We start from the raw sequence: 11,523 nt of genomic DNA on the forward strand, positions 1-11,523 counted from the left end.
CTGCAAAGAAAGCTATGCAACACTAATAATTATTAAATTTATTATCTTAAGTTCATGTAACATTGATTTAAATAGATTTGCATGATGAAGCTATAAGGTAACCAATTCCTTTCTTGTTGATTTGAGGTATATAGCACACATGAGTATTCCACTCCTTGTGTAAGAATATTCATTATAAAAGCATAGCTGGAAAGTTTCTAGGATATAAATTTAAATACTGATTTTATATTTCCATGTGATCATGTTGTCTCTTTTTATTCTAAATGATTATATTGGCAGACAGAAGCATATCCTGTACTCAAACCACCTCAGAGAAGGTTATACATGTAGAAGTCTATATCGTATAGAATAATGAAATACTGCAAAACACTGAGAACAAGAGTGATAGCATAGTCCTAAATGAGACATCTATGTAAAACCCCTTATGAAAATTCTAATGAAATATTAGAGAAGAAAATAAAAGCAAAATTAAAAGCCTGATAATGAAAGGGTGCACTATGATCTGATGCCTTCTTGAAAAGTTGGTTTATTACATCTGTGATATCTAAAAAATTCCCGTAAATGATCTAACCAGCAAACTCCTCATTTAGATTGAATAGGTCTTTGTAAGATTTAACTCCAATCTCACAAGCTATTGGTAGTGTATCGTTCCTAGGGGAGGAATGATTATTCGGTTTTGAGGATGTGACAGCTCACAGAAACTATATGCTATAGGGCATGGCCCCATAACCACAAACAATGTATCACTAAATGGTAACACTCTGTTGTCAAACACCATAGCCAAAAACTCATGGGCTAGGGATGTTGAAAAGTTATATGGAATTATTTTGCAGAAACAGGATATAGATAGGATCATGTTACACTGTGTTTATGGAAGCAATTAATAAAATGAAACATCTTAAGTGTTATCTAAATATGTTGAATGTGAAATATTTTGGAGTATTCAGACTGAAACATTGACCTTTATCAACCACTGCCCTCAAGGATCAATGATCAATGCAGAAGAAGACAGCAACATTATAAGAGCCAACTGAAGAAACAAAGACTTGCCAACTAAAAATGTCAAATACACTTATGAAAAGAAAAATGCTGTGACAATATGAATAAGATCTGCACAAGATCAAGCCATAAAAATATTACACCAGGGATAATTGTAAGTGGACACAAGCTCCCATATATCACCAATAAGCTATTTACAATAGACACTTGCTGTTAAGGGTAAATCAGTCTTCTCTTGAGTATCACTGGGTATCTAAACCACAATCCATAAAACATGAAGGTAAGTGGGTATCAAGATATGGAAAACCAAGGAGTAGTTGATGGAGCAAAAAGTACATGATAAAATATATTGTATGAAAAATTAAAATAAAACTGAAATAAAATTTCAAAAATATTGCATGGACTATTAATTAACGGATCATCTTTGTAAATGAGATAAATACTTTTAGTGTAAAATTTGGTGAAGATGGTTTTTGAATAAGTTCTGTTATAAAATGTGGTTGCTTTGCTGGAATTCCTAAGATGAGATGCGGTACTTGATCTATTAGCTGGTCTGATTCTATAGACCCTGTCATTTGAAGGCGAATAAGATCTGAAAGTATGAGTAGGCATGAAGGTAAAGATAGTACATTATGAAGTTCTAATAAGAGTCATAAGATGCTTACCTCCATGGAAATACTCACCTGGAGCTTCCAATTTTATTGTTAACCAATAAACTTAGAATTTATTTTCCTGTATAGAATGAAAACATATTTGGAAAGAAGAGTTACATAGTTAGTTGAGAGAGAGAGAGAGAGAGAGAGAGAGAGAGAGAGAGAGAGAAACATGGAGAGAGAAACACAGAGAGAGAACAGACACACACACACACACACAGAGAGAGAGAGAGAGAGAGAGAGAGAGAGAGAGAGAGAGAGAGAGAGAGAGAGTATTTTCCATCAGGCTTAAACTTGAAACAGGTACAGAGTGCCTTCAAAAATCTGTGTATTGAATGAAAATTGGGAAAGGCAAAAAGAGTGTGAATGCTTCTTCCAAAAGTTTAAACCCCATGTGATAGAATGCAAAGTTGCAAGTAGCATTTGTAAGATGTAAAAGCTTGAGAAGCATGCATATTCCTTTTCTGACTCACAGGTAGCAGATGTTGTACTTTGAACACTGTCTCTCAATGACCACTTGTTTTGAACAGGATGTGTCCTGCTGTAAGATTTTTGTGTTGTATAGCACATTGGCTTAGGCCTATACTTTTTGCCAGGTGATTCAATTTAATAGGCAACATATGGCTCCACTTTGACTGCAAACGCACTTGTTAGAAACTTAAATAATACCACCTGTACTGTTATAGCCATAATTCACACATTAATAAATGACTTTGTCTTATAGTAAAGGTACTACCCCATGAAGTTATCCAATTTGCTCAGGAGTATATAAATGTATGCACACATTAAAACCATCTCCACCTCAACAAACACAACAAGCAAACAAACAAAAACCCAGACTTGATCATTCGTGGACCACATTAGACAAAAGAAGGGTACAATATATTTCTATTGATCCTTCAGCAAAGGACACACCTAACATTGGTGGCAACAGCTACCACTGGTCTATTGTCTGATTACCTGGTGTGTATGAAATCACTGACAGAATGAGGACTGCCACCTGTTTCAGAGACTTCTGCTTAGCTTGATCTCAACTGCTGACATAGCCTATTTCTTGTTTTTTTATTTTTTCCCATTTTTTTCAAGATTGTCTTTCTCCATGTAACAGTCCTAGCTGTCCTTGAACTAGGTCTGTAGTCCAGGCTGGTCTTGAACTCACAGAGATCCACTTGCCTCTGCCTCCAAAGTTATTGGATTAAAGGTATATACAACTACCACCTATCAGACATAGCCTATTTCAATTATTTGCTGTAAATATATGTCTGTAGATTCTTTTGTCTGTCAGAACCAGGTCCTGTGTCTGGCCTCAATAGCTTCCATTGTCTTATGCACTGACTCTGCATCTTAATCCAATAAAAGATCCATATAAATGTAGCATCCCTGTAGATTGGTTCTGTACCTCCGGCCACTCTCTACTGCAGTCACATTGTGCATCTGTATCAACCATCTGCCTACATCAATAGTAAGGCTTCTTTGACTTTCTCAACTCTATTGTGGCCTTCTTGAACATTTTCTGTCACACACACATGGTTCTTGGTGATATGTAATGTATGATCTCACACAATGTCAGTAAATAAGATGAGAATAAAAGAACATGTGTTTCAGAGCCTGCATAAGTCTTCAAAGGGTCCTCTATTTTAATATATGATGGCTTCAAGTTTAGAATTTTAATGGAATTTCCAGAGTTTGAACAAGTGGGACACTGAATCCTGTGCCTTCTCTTAGGTTCTTCTTATGTGTGTATTGTCCAAAGCCCACATGATAGTTTTTGTGTTATTATATTTTTCTTCATTATTTAAAAAAAAGATTATCTCACTAGATACTGAAAAAACCTTTGACAAAATCCAACATCCCTTCGTGATAAAGATCTTGGAGAGAACAGGAATAACAGGAACATATCTAAACATGATAAAAGCAATATACACCAACCAACAGCCAACATCAAAATAAATGGAGAGAAACTCAAAGCAATTCCTCTAAAATCAGGAACAAGACAAGGCTGTCCACTCTCTCCATATCTCGTGAATATTGTACTTGAAGTTCTAGCTAGAGCAATAAGACAACAAAAGGAGTTCAAAGGGACATAAATTGGAAAGGAAGAAGTCAAACTTTCACTGTTTGCAGATAATATGATAGTCTACATAAGTGACCTGATAAACTATACCAGGAAATGCCTACAGCTGATAAACACCTTCAGCAAAGTAGCAGGATACAAAATTAACACAAAAATAGTCGTCCTATTTTATACAGATGAAAAATGCAATGAGAAAGAAATCAGAGAATCATCACCCTTCACAATATCCACAAGCAGCATAAAATATCTTGGGGTATCACTAACCAAAAAAGTGAAGGACCTGTACTGTAAGAACTTTGAGTCCTTAAAGAAAGAAATTAAAGAAGATACCAGAAAATAGAAAGATCTCCCATGCTCTTGGATAGGTAGAATCAACATAGTCAAAATGGCAATCTTGGCAAATGTAATCTACAGAGTCAATGCAATCTCCATCAAAATCCCAACACAGTTCTTCACAGACATTGACAGAGCAATACTCAACTTTATATGGAAAAACAAAAGACTCAGGATAGCCAAAACAACTCTGTACACTAAAGGATCTTTTGGTGGCATCACCATCCCTGACTTCAAGCTCTACTCTAGAGCCATAGTTCTGAAAATATCTTGGCACAAAAATAGACAGATAGACCAAAGGAATTGAATTGAAAACCTAGATATTAACCCACACACCTATGAACACCTTATTTTTGAGAAAAATGCTAAATCTTTACAATGGAAGAAAGATAGCATCTTCAACAAATGTTGCTGGCACAACTGGATTCGGACATGCCGAAAATTGCAGATAGATCCATATCTGTCACCATGCACAAAACTTAAGAGCAAATGGATCAAAGATCTCACCATACACCCAGCCATACTGAATCTTCTAGAAGAGAAAGTGGGAGATACCCTTGAATGAATAGGCACAGGAGACCGCTTCCTGAACATTACACCAGTAGCACAGATATTGAGATTTTCAATTAATAAATGGGACCTCCTGAAACTGAGAAGCTTCTGTAAGGCAAAGGACATAGTCAGTAAGACAAAACGACAGCCCACAGAATAGGAAAATATCTTCACCAACCCCACATTGGACAGAAGGCTGATTTCCAAAATGTACAACGAACTGAAGAAGCTAGCCACCAAAACACCAAACAATGAAATTAAAAAGTGGGGTACATAACTAAATAGAGAATTCTCAACAGAGGAATCTGAAATGGCCGAAAGACACTTAAGAAAGTGATCAAAATCCTTGGACATCAGAGAAAGGCAACTCAAAACAACTCTGAGATACCACCTCACACCTGTCAGAATGGATAAAATAAAAAATACAAATGACAATCTATGCTGGGGATGATGTGGAGAAAAAGGAACACTCCTCCATTCCTGGTGGGAGTGCAAACTTGTAAGAACATTCTGGAAATCAGTATGGCTGTTGCTCAGAACAATGGGAATCAATCTACCTCAAGATCCAGCAATTCTTCTCTTTGGTATGTACCCAAATAATGCACTTATTTATACAATAAGGACATATGTTCAACCATGTTCATAGCAGCATTGTTTGTAATAGCCAGAACCTGGAAGCAACCTAGATGCCCCTCAACTGAAGAATGGATAGAGAAAATGTGGTACATTTATACAATGGAGTACTACTCAGCAGAAAAAAAACAATGGAATCTTGAAATTCGCAGGCAATTGGATGGTACTAGAAGAAACCATCCTGAGTGAGGTAACCCAGTCACAAAAAGACAAACATGGTATGTACTCAGTCATATATGAATTTTAGACATAGAGCAAATTATCACCACCCTACAATCCTCTTGACCAAAGAAATTAGGAAACATGAAGTACTCTATGGGATAAGTGCATGGACCCCAGGAATGGGAAGGCACAGGAATTCCTGAGCTAATTGGGAGCATGAGGGTTGGGTAGGGGGAGCTGCCAGAATGAGAGCAGGAGAAGAAGAGAGGAGAGGAGGAAATGCCTCCATTTTGAGTTGGGGGATGAATAGAGGGAAGAGAGCAGGATGAGAGATACCATATTAGAGGGAGCCATTATAGCTCTGAGGAGAGATCTGTCACTAGGAAGACTTCTAGAGATCTACAAGGATGACACGAACTGACGATCCAGGCAATGGTGGGGAGGATAACCTAAATGCCCTTTCCCTAAAATGAGATTGATAACTAATTTTTATGTTATCCAAAAGCCCTCATCCAGTAGCTCATGGAAGCAGAGGCATATATCCACAGATACACACTGAACTGAACTCTGGAACTTAGTTGCAGAGAGGGAGGAATGAAGATCTAAGGGGTCAGTAACAGGTTGGAGAAACCCACAGAAAGAGCTGGCCTGAACAAGGGGGAACACATCAACCACAGATGCTGTCTGGGAGGCCAGTACAGGACTGACCCAGACCCCTGAACATGGATGTCAATGAGGAGGCCTCTGCACTCTAGGAGGCCACTGGTAGTGGATTAGTATTTTTCCCTGGTGTAAGAAGATACTTTGAGAGCCATCCCACATGAAGGGATGCACTCTTGCCCTGGTCACATGGGGAAGGGCCTAGGCTCAGCCCAGGATGATGTGGTGGACTTTGAGGAGCCCCTGTTGAGGGCCCTATCCTGTCTGGGGAGTGGAGGGTGGATGGGTTGGGATAGGTCGAGTTGGGGTAGGATGGATGATGGTGAGGGGAGAGAGATGGAGAAGGGATTGACATGTGAAACAAGCTTGTTCCCTATTTGAACTAAAATAAAAAGGAACATGTGCCCACGGACATCTATCAAGGAAATTGAGATTATGTTATGAATTGTTGCCTATGAAACTGTTACATGTGGATATTTTATTCAATAGATTCTAATATTGCCAAAAGAAAAAAAAGAGAAAAGAAAGAACAGTAAAATCTAAACGGATACCAGGAAGTGTTTGTGTCTATCATTCTAAAAAGATGTTAGATTAAGAACTTGAATATAGTTTTGGTGGTTTGAAAGAAAATCATCTGTATATGTACATAGGGAGTGGCACAAGGACACTATTAGGAGTCATGGTCTTGGTGGAAATTTGCCCTTTGGGGTGAGATTTGAGATTTCAGAAATTCAAGACAGCTCAATTCACTCACTCACTCACTCACTCTTCTTGCTCTCTGCCAATCGAGATGTAGAATTCTCAGTCAAGTTTGTAGCACCATGTCTACCTTCACGCCACCCTGCTTCCCAACCTGAAAACAATGAACTAACCTCTGAACTGTAAGAGAACCTCAATTAAATATTTTTCTCATAAGAGCTTCTGTGGTAATGGTTTCTCTTCACAGCCCATTACCATTAATACCCCTCAAGAATTGGGTCATACTCATAAATTATCATTGAATATTTGAGATAGGATTGGGTTAGGAAGTGTTTTATGGGCATTTACAAGAATTTGCAGAGATGGCAAGAATATGTCTTTAATACGTAAAACTTAAGCTATATTAGAATTTTAAGGATTGTTCTTAGCTTCCTTGAAAGGACATGGTGATAGGAAAGACTATTAATGAATCCCTATTTATGGGGATCTCCATTTGGGAGATGCCAATTTCTGAGACATGTTAGACAATGTGTGTATGTATTAGATAAATATGTGGAAGGCCTATGGGTCTAGCTTTGGAACTTTACAGAATAGAAGAGACTGGACTAAAAATGTGATGGAATTTGAAGTCTCATACATTTAGATCATGCTGATGTATAGATGTGATATATTATTCATAAGGGTAATGAGTAAAATTGTGGAAACTCAAAGGAATATGAGAAAAGATAATATCTATAATATAAGTAAAGAGGGGTACAAGCTCTGCTAGGTGAGACTTGACATAGTGCAAGTGAAGATGACTGCTGACCAAATATTTGAATCAAAAACATAATTATCAAGGATACATATTTGTCATCTTATTAAACAATGAAATCTTGAAATTCATAGTTAAGGAAATGGATCTGGAAGAAAACATCCTGAGTGAGCTAACCCAGTCACAAAAATACAACCATGTTATGTACTCACTCATATATAGAGAGAGCAAAGTATTACCAGCCTACAATACACACCTCCATAGAAGCTAGGAAACAAGGAATACCATAAAAGAGACATATATGGTACTCTGGATACTCTGGACAAGGAGAAAGGGACAATAGCTCTTGAGAAAATTTGTAGCATGTGGGGGAGAGAGGAGGGAGGTAGAAAACAGAGAAAGAAAGATTAGGAGGAGAACATAAGGGTTCAGGAAGACTGAGTCAGGGGAAGAATAGAGGAGAGCAAGAAAAGAGATAGCATAAATAGAGGGGGCATTATAGTTTTGAAGAGAAATCTGGGACTAGGAAAGTGTCCAGAGATCCACAAGGATGACACAAAGTAAGAATCTAATCAATAGCGGAAAGGATACCTTAAATTCCCTTCCCTTATAATGAGAGTGATGACTACCTTAAATGTCTTCTTAGAGCCTTCATCCAGTAGCTGATAGAAGTAGAAGCAGACACCGACAGCTAAGTACTGAGCCATATTCCTAGATTCCAGATGCAGAGAGGGTATAGGAATGAGAAAAGAGGTCAACACCATGCTGGGGAAACCCACAAAAACAGTTGACCTGACCAAGTGCGAGTATCCGGACCTCAGTCTTAAAGCTTGAGAACCAGCATTAGACCAAACCAAGCCTTCTGAATGTGGGTGCCAGTTAGGGGGCCTGGGCAGTCTAGGAAACTCAAATTGAGGAGAAACTCTTAAATGTATGTTGGACACACTTAGTCATCAGGAGAATGCAATAAAAAGTGCTTTGAGATTTCCATTTATTTCAGTGAGAATGGCTAATTTCAGTAAAACAAGTGAAATCTCACACTGGTGAGAATTTACAGTAAAGAAAACCCCCATTCATTATATGTTGGAGTGTAAACTTGTATAGACACTAGAGAAAGCACATTGGTAGCTCCTCAGGAAGTTAGCAATTGGTCTACCTCAAGATCCAGTTATAGCACTTTTGAGCTTATGTCCAAAAGTTGCTTCATCCTGCAACTGTGACACTGGCTCAACCATGCTCATTACTGCTCTTTTACAATAGGCAGAAGTTGGGAGTAACCTAGTTGGCCCATAACAATTATTTTAATAAATAAAATGTGATACATTTGTACAATATACCATTACTCAGCCTTTTAAATAAAAACATTACAAAATTCACAGATAAATGGAAAATTGTTTTCAGTAGGTAGCCAAGAAACAAAGGACAACTATGTTATGTATTAGCTTATCTGTGTATATTAAATTTTGTGTCAATTTTAAGAAAGCTAGATACCATTGACATAGAGGGGTTAATTTACAAAATAAAGGATGAGGAAGGTCAAATACATTTTCCTAGAAAATTGATAGAGACTATATAGGTACAGATGAATGCAGGAGCTTGAATGGGAAGATCAAATGACAAGTGGGCACAGAGTATGGAATTGGGAAGGAATACACAGAGAGACAACTAAACTTGAAGCCATTTGAGTGCTATATAGAAATCTCATAAAATAAGAGCTTCCTAAAATAGAGAAATGCATGCAGTTAATCTAAATGAAATCATCCAGTAATGGGGGAGACAAACTCCAACTGGACATAACAAAACTTCCAATCCCATTATTGGGTTACATCTAATTGTATTAGATGAACAGCAAACAAATAACAACCCATTACATCATCAAAATTTGTACTTCACACACTGATAGCAATGGCCCATTGCTGAAGAAAACAACTACACAATTCATTGAAAATGGAGACATGCTGATTTCTTGTAATTGTTGGTGTGTATTTTCTTCCATTTCTTTAAGGGATTTTCTCATATCCTCCTTGAGGGTCTTTATCATTTTCATGAAGTGTATTTATGGTCATTCTCTTCTGCTTCATCTGTGTTGGGGTATTCAGATCTTGCTGGTATAGAGTCCCTTAGACACTGGTGGCGTCATATTGTTTTTTCTGTTGTTGAATATGGTTTTATATTGTCTTCTTCCCATCCCTTCTTCAAGTGGGTATAGGTGGAGTTTCTTGCTCTCCTGGTGGGTACTGGTCCAAGGTTCCATTTATGTGGGTTCAAGCAGGCCCAATACTCCCATGGCTCTCCTCTTCCCATGGGTGGAAGTGGGACTAGTACCGGACATTGGCAGACCCTGGATTGGCTGTTCCTATTGGAAGGTTTCCCCTGTGCACAGTCCCCAGGCCTAAGGAGGCTCTGAACAGAGCACTGGAAGACAGGCTGGCTACAGGCCCAAACTTACCTCCTCCCGTGGGTTCAGGCAGGAACATGATACTGGAAGTCTCTGGATGGGCTAAACCACTGGGATTGGTTCCCCACTGTGTAGTTTATGACTTCCTAGTGCGTTCATGCAGTAGCTGATGGAAGCAGAGGCAGACACCCCCATGTAATCGCTGAGGTGAACTAGAATCCCCTTGCAGACTGGGAGAAGTGGTGTGTCTTAGCCTAGCATATCTTAGCCCCAAACCATGGAAACCACAAGGTTTGGCCTAAGTGGGGGAGCATGGACTTGGAAACTCCTAACAACCCAATGGCGATAAAGACCCGACACAGACATCTTGTGATCTTTAGAGAGCTCTCAGTTCCATGCTGCAAAAATGGGTGGGGTGCAGAACTGAGGGGACAGGAAAGGAGCTCAGAGCATAAGAACAGGTGTGGAGGGCTGCTGTCCATGAAGTCCTCAAGCTCCTGCAGCACTCGCAGGCGGCCACTGGCATCTATGCTGTGCTTCTCGCAAATGAGGTGCTCCAGGCTGTGGAAGCTGGCCGTGTGGACTTTGTTTTCCTCCAGATGCACCTTGAGATAATACTGCTGCTGCTGCTGCGGAGTTTGCGTGCCTGCGGGGACCTCCCCCAGCCTTGAACTCGTGCTTTCCAAAGCAGAACCAGGTGGCAAAGCTCTCCAAGTTAGTCCAGCAGATCTCCTCGCTCTTGAGGCCCAGGTGGCTGCAGGCATTCTGCACCACCAGCTCGGCCACCAGTGGGCAGTAGCGGTACCATCTATTCACCACCGGTCCCAGGTTGGCTGTGCCGGCCTGGTACAGGCTGTCCTGGCAGATCTCGCCTTGGTGCAGGCTGATGATCTACACCCCCACTCCCTCCACCCCGCTCACACAGATGGCCCAGTGCGGGGCGGGCCAGGGCTTGTTGGTCGCAAGCTGTAACCACAGCAGCTCCAGCAGGTCCTCTGGCTAGCAGATCGCAGGCAGCGTGATGACTGCATAGACACTCAAGTCAGCGCCCTGAGGGCCTCTGGTTGCTTTGGAAAAGATGCGTTCCTGGCCCCGGAAGGCGGAGAACTGAGTCTCTTTGAGGATGAGCTGGTGCAGCAGGTGGTGATGGTGGCAGCTGGGGCTCTCTGGGCAGGGGCTGCAACCTGGGGGGCCCTTCACATCAAACTTGTCCAGCTGCCCGAGTTCGTCCAGGTCCTCTTCCTCATCCGAGAAGCAGAGAACCCCGACCCGCAGCTCCTCCTTCTCAATCCCAGACGGGTCTCCAGTGGGCAACTCGCTGTAGTTGAGGTGGGTGATGCGGTCCACTTGATTGTTCATCAATGACACAGCGAGGCCAGGGCCAGGAACTGAGATCCGTGGTTTCCCTGCTCCCGAAACCCCAAACTCATTTTAAAGTCTCCAGGTCCCCATGGGTGAGGTGGAGGCAGCAGTGGCAAGTGGGTCCTGGCTGCATGTCAGACTGAGGTTCAGATCTACACAGAGGTAAGCAGTGCAATGAGGTGCCCAGAGCTGTGTAGGTGCACTCCATGTCTAACCTGGCTTGGGCATCTGCTCCACCTGGCAA

General features: G+C 40.5%; 1 pseudogene; it reads right to left on the bottom strand.

Annotated features, from left to right (window-relative positions):
- Nucleotides 1–1,409: 1,409 nt before the first annotated feature.
- Nucleotides 1,410–11,306, bottom strand: LOC113834855 (annotated as a pseudogene).
- Nucleotides 11,307–11,523: the final 217 nt, after the last annotated feature.

Source organism: Cricetulus griseus, chromosome 3, assembly GCF_003668045.3.
Source record: "Cricetulus griseus strain 17A/GY chromosome 3, alternate assembly CriGri-PICRH-1.0, whole genome shotgun sequence".
Lineage (NCBI taxonomy): Eukaryota > Metazoa > Chordata > Mammalia > Rodentia > Cricetidae > Cricetulus > Cricetulus griseus.